This window comes from Talpa occidentalis, unplaced genomic scaffold, assembly GCF_014898055.3.
Source record: "Talpa occidentalis isolate TD23 unplaced genomic scaffold, MPIMG_talOcc4v2.1 talOcc4.4, whole genome shotgun sequence".
Lineage (NCBI taxonomy): Eukaryota > Metazoa > Chordata > Mammalia > Eulipotyphla > Talpidae > Talpa > Talpa occidentalis.
In genome coordinates this window covers 117,214,785-117,220,593 of record NW_023604295.1, presented here as the reverse complement: position 1 = coordinate 117,220,593, position 5,809 = coordinate 117,214,785, and the positions used below count along the sequence as shown (strand labels likewise).

At 44.1% G+C, this 5,809-nt stretch overlaps 1 pseudogene; it reads left to right on the top strand.

Moving 5' to 3' along the window:
- Nucleotides 1-2,063: 2,063 nt before the first annotated feature.
- On the top strand, nucleotides 2,064-4,027 carry LOC119258228 (pescadillo homolog; annotated as a pseudogene).
- Nucleotides 4,028-5,809: the final 1,782 nt, after the last annotated feature.

Sequence of the window (5,809 nt, the reverse complement as noted above, 5' to 3'; positions counted from 1 at the left end):
ATTGGACAAGCAGTGTGGGGTAAAGGAGAGATAACCATTCTTATACTCTGAGTCAGAGGTGCTAGATTCTGATGATTATGTGAAGGCAGTAACACATCTGCAAGTGGGACCTTGGTATCTGTCTGCATCAATGTACTGTTGATACAAGAATTAACAATCTCTTTACCTGTCTATTTTAGATGTCTCAAAAACCTTTCATATTTCATTTCAAGTTATCTTTACAATAACCATGTTATGTTGATATTATTAACACTCCATTTTAAAGAGAAAGAAGTAATTGATCCATGATTTCTGAGTTAATAAAAACACAGATTCAGAACTTGAAGAATGTTCCTATCCTCCAATGCAGGATCATTTCATTGACCCCAGGTCCCTGTAAAAACATATTGAAACTCAAAAATCACCTTGCAAATGTAAGGAATTAATGCTAATTTTCTGAAAGAGCTATGTGGGGCCTGTGCATGAATCTGCACAGATGGCTGGGCTGCAAGCAGACTGGATACTGAAAGGAAACTCAAGAAATTTTTTGGTCCAGTTCTTTGCATATTTTAGGCAAGTGCTTAAACCTTGTGGGGCAGAAAAGCATTAATATTTGCTTCTGTAACCTTATTTGCTAGGTCATTCTACTGTCTTGTTATCTGTATGACAAAAGCCTTTTCTTCATGACATAATATAGGTCTCTTTCCTCTTCACAAAAAGTTCTCTGTTGTCTTTGTGCTATTTCTGACTCGTTCTCTGTATGGTCACTCCTGTCCACTTCTTCATTTTCACAGAACCCTGTTTCTTTTTCATTGCTTTCCTCCTACTAGTCATAATATTAAAAAATGTTGGTCTTTTAGCATTCATTAAAACAAAAAAGTTGCTTAATTCCTTCCTTTTTCCTTTCAATTAAATGATTTCCTAACCATTTCCTCCTGCATTTCTGATATCTCACAAAATTAATTTGTCCCTTGAACACCAGGCTCAAACTGGCTCATCAGATTTAGTTTATGCCTCTAATTACCACATATAAAGTGATGGTCTACGATCTCACCATGGCATATCATGTCCAGACCCCCATCTGTTCTGGTTAAGTCACTAACAGTAAGCAGTGTACTTTTTTTTCTAATTTATTTTTTAAAGATTTATTTATTTATTTATTTATACAAGCACTGGGGTACAGTCAGACGCGTGAGAGGGTGAGAGAATTCACCGGAGCCAGAGCGGAGAGCAGAACAGGCAGACTGATGAAATACACGGCTGAGGGGAGCAGCGGGTGGCAGGAGAGGTCTGTGTGCCATGTGGGACCCTCGCCTGGCAGCCGGGGATCTCACTGGCGCTGCAGAGGCTGCTGGCAGCTCTGCAACCCAGCGCTCAACTGCTGTGCCACCGGGGAGGCCCAAGCAGTGTAATTTTAAACATCACTGGAGTATAAGGGATCTTGGTTGCTATGAATCACATGCATTAAGGAAGGTCTGGTCTCCTATCTCATGGAAGATAGATCTCATCTTTCTCAGAGTCTCCCAGAGATGGAAATTCCAGGGACTCTCTCTTTTTTTAAAGATTTATTCATTTATGCATATAAGAGCCTGGATACAGATCAGAAATGCGGGGGGTAGAGGATTCACCAGAGACAGAGTGGGGAACAGAACAGGCAGACTGACTGAAATACACTGAGAGGAGCAGCGGGTCAGACAGGAGAGGTCTGCTGCGCCATGCAGGTTGATCCCTGGCAGGCCAGGGATGGAACTTGGGCTTCAGTAGCTGCGATTGCTTCATAGTGCCATACTTAACCCCTTGAGCCACCAGGGAGGCCCTGAAATTCCATGAACTCTTGATTGCTCTTTCATTTAGTCTGAGCCACTATTTAAAAAACTTAAATAGCAGCATTTACTTCTCGCAGTTGTGGAGGCTGGAAGCCTGAGATCAGGGTGCCAACACAGATGGGTCCTAGTGAGAGCTGTCTTCTGGCTCAGCACATGGCTGCCTTCTTGCTGTATTCCTCACATGTAGAGAGCCAGTAAGCTCTGGTCTCTTCCTCTCATAAGAACACTAATCCTGCCAGTACACACAGACCCTTCAACATGGAGAAACTGAGAGGCCAAGAGAAAAAGAAGTATCAGTGAGGCTCTGCCACCAATTACATCACGCGAAACAAAGCCAGGAAGAAGCAGCAGCTCAGCTGGGATTTCAGGCGGCTGTGTATCCTGAAGGGCATCTATCCCTATGATCCCAGACACAAGAAGAAGGTTAATGAGGGCTCCACAGCAGCCCAGGCTTTTTAATCGAGTTCCTCCTCCCTGAACCCATCATTAACAACCTCTGAGAATAGAGTTGTTAGTCCAGAAGCTCCGGAAGGCCCAAGGGAAGAGTGAGTGGAAGACTGTGGAGCGTCGAAAGGACAATGAACTCTACAAGCTTGACCACATTGTCAAGGAGGGCTACCTAAAGTTCACAGATGCCCCGTGTGCTTCCTGGTCTACCACGGACTGGAAAGTGCCATGTGAGTCCATCCAGCTGGCCACAGAGTTCCTGCCCTGATTCACCACCGTGGCCCCAGCCAGGTCCTCCTGTCCAGCAGAGGCATTCCCCCACCACAGGCTGAGGTGCTGGGGCAGCCCATCGTTGGCATCACTCCTTCCGCCTTCTTCCAGGATCATCTGGCAGTCATGGCCTATAGGGGCGCGATCACCTCCAGGCTCTACAATACCCTGGGTTTTGTCAGCTTCAGCCTCCACCAGTCGCTCAACCTGTGCTAACCCACCAAGCTCGAGGGTCAGGCCCCCACAGAGGTGAAGGCCAGTGAGGACACCTCTGAGAGCTCTATGGAGGCCCTGGGTGGCAGTCTGGCCCACGTAATGGTGCCTGCAGAGGAAGAGAAGGCCCAAATGGATGAATTTCCTGCCAATGGAGGGATGGTGGTACAGGAAGAGGACCACAGGAAAGAGCTGGAGGCACAGGTAAGGCACAAGAAGATCTGTGAGGGCCTGAGTTCTTTCTGAAGTGAGAGGTGCCTGTGAGGCACTGGCTTTCATCATCAGGAGTTTTTGGGGGGCTGTGTCCTGGGGCAACTCCACATGCACTGGAGCCACTTTTGATATTACAGACACCTGCATCACTCATCATCAGATCATCCACCTGCCCTGGCAGCAGACCCTGCCTGCAGTCCCAGTGGGTGTTTGACTATGTGAACACCAGGCTCCTTCTTCCAGTGCAGACTACTTCCCCAGGGTACAGCTGCCACCACAACTCTTGCCTTCTTGTTGGAGAAGGAAGGCGATTACATCCCCTTCTGAGATGCTGAAGTTGCTGGCCGTGAGGCAGGAAGAGCACCTAGGAGATTTGGATGAATCTGGAAGAGGATGAGGAAGAAGGCAAATGAAAGTGATGGTGATGAAGGTGAAAAACGGAGGAAGATGTGGAGGCTGGTTCAGAAAAGGAGGAAGAGGCCAGATTGATAGCCCTGGAGGAGCAGAGGCTGGAGGGGAAGAGCCCCAGCATGATGGCAGGCACAGTGAAGCTGGAGGGCAAGCGGCAGGGGCCCAAAAATAGGAGAGCATGGCCAAGCACCTGGTCATCACGGAGATGAAGAGGCAGAAGTACCTTTACAATGAGATCACCTTTGACAAGAAGTTCAGAATCTGTGAGGCAAAAAACTGGTGAAATGGAAAGCCCACGATGAGGCTGTGAGGTCTGAGAAGGCCAAGAAGGAGAAGGCTGGCAGTCTCTCGATGGGCCCAGGAGAGCTACCAGCAGCTGGACTTGGCACAGGCAGGCCAAAGGACCTCAGCTTGGTGACAGACCAGAGTCTCTTCTTTTTTCACCCTCTTCCTCCCACTGCCAGCCCTGGCCGCCTTTCATTCTCTCCTTTGGCCAGTGGGTGGCTCAGGCCTCCCTCAGCTGGAACTGCTTGCTGGTGGAAAAGGGGGAGGCATCTTTGCCCCCTGGAGTCAGCAACATGGGGGTAGGGACCCAACCAGCCCCTTACTGGCTGCATCCCCTCCTGCCAACACACACAGTTGGACCCATGATTCTCCTCGTGCTGTGATGGGGAAAGGTAAGGAGGAGCATGTTATTAAATGGCCGGAATTTTGCAGCCAACTGAAAAAAGAACACCAATCCCATCATTGATGACCTTATCTAAACCTAGTTACCTCTGAAGGACCCCACCTCCAAATACCATCACACTGGGGGTTGGGACTTCAACATATGAATTTTGGGGCACATAAACATGCAGTCCATAACAATTGCCCTCTATTTTTTTTTTTTTGGTAGTCAAGAGGTTTGCTTCATATTCAGAGAACATTTCTTTCAATGAAGTGGTTTTATTTTTGTTTACCTTTAATAAAATGAACTACTGTTTACCATTATTCTAAAAGTTCTTTTTCAGTTTTCAAGAGCATATTTACAGTCTTCTGTGATCCCCTATATAAGCTAACTGAATTCTTTATTTGACCTGATTTCTATGCATTGTATCATTTTGCTCAAATATTTAAGGCCAACATTTTACTTGTGGCTATTTTAGGATGGTGAGATTTAAGTGATTTTTTATTTTCTCTCAGTTTTTCTTTTCTTAAAAACTAAAAGCTATTATAATGAAAATAGTGTAGTTTTATTAGAACTAGAACAAATTACTGGACTAGTGAGAAAAGACAACCAACAAACAGACACACATACACACCACACTCTTGAAATTTGACAACATTAAAAGTCAGAGGGAAGTGATGGATTATTCAATAAATGATGCTGGGACAATTGGCTATTCATATGGAAAAAATTTCAACTCTTACATTATACCATATCCCCATATTAATTTAGGTTGATTAAACATTTAAATATGCAAAACAAAATTCTATAATTTTGGAAAAGCTATTGGAAAATAAATTTATGTCCTTGGGATTACAAAAAAGCTCCTTAAATAATACATAAGAAGCATAAACTATGAGTACAATTGACTACATTCAATTAACTACTTCTATATGATAAAGGAAACAATCTAAAAGCATAAAAGACACACCACAGACTAGGAGAAGATAACTGCAATCTACATACCAGTAGAGATTTACTCTCACAATGTGTGTTATTACTACAATCCTATTTTTCCAGATATCCCTAAACAAGAACAAAATGACACATATACAGGGCTATCTATGCACTGTTTGTAGTAGTAAAAATTTGGGAGCAATCTAAGTAATAATCTCCAGGAGACTGGTTAACTATGGTATAGCCCTGTAATGAGTTCCATTGTAGCTGAAAAAGAGATTCAGGGCCTTTTATATAAGCTGAAATGGAATTTCTAGGCTGTATCATTAGGTTAAAAAAAGCTACCTGTTATGTTTTCTGTGGTTTTCTATGTGTTGAAAATATTTTATAATAGGAACAAAGACACTAGGTTGCTATTAATTGCGAATTTTCCCCACTCCACAAAGAAATCAAGAAGTCAGTGAAGTCTAGTGAGTGTGATATGGCTCCACAATGATGATCAAATGGTACAGAGAGTGGGCAAATGGGGATCCCCAAAAGATTATGAGTTGTTTAATGATGGTAGCATAAAGGGTGGCAGAAGCAGGAGGAATATAGTCCATTGACATCCTAGGTCACAGATGATGATAACCATTTTTATAGGTAGGAACTTTATAGGAAATGCAGGTGGTATTCTTTGGCTTTTGCAGTTATTTTCTCTACTTGCCTAGCCCTTACTCCATTTGCATTTCTGGCAATACATTCTGTCTAAATCACTGTGGTTGGGCCAATCTTAGTCACAGTGATTGGCTCAAGGACTGGGCACATGTCCAGCTGCAGGGGTTTTAAAATACCAAGCTGAAGCCAA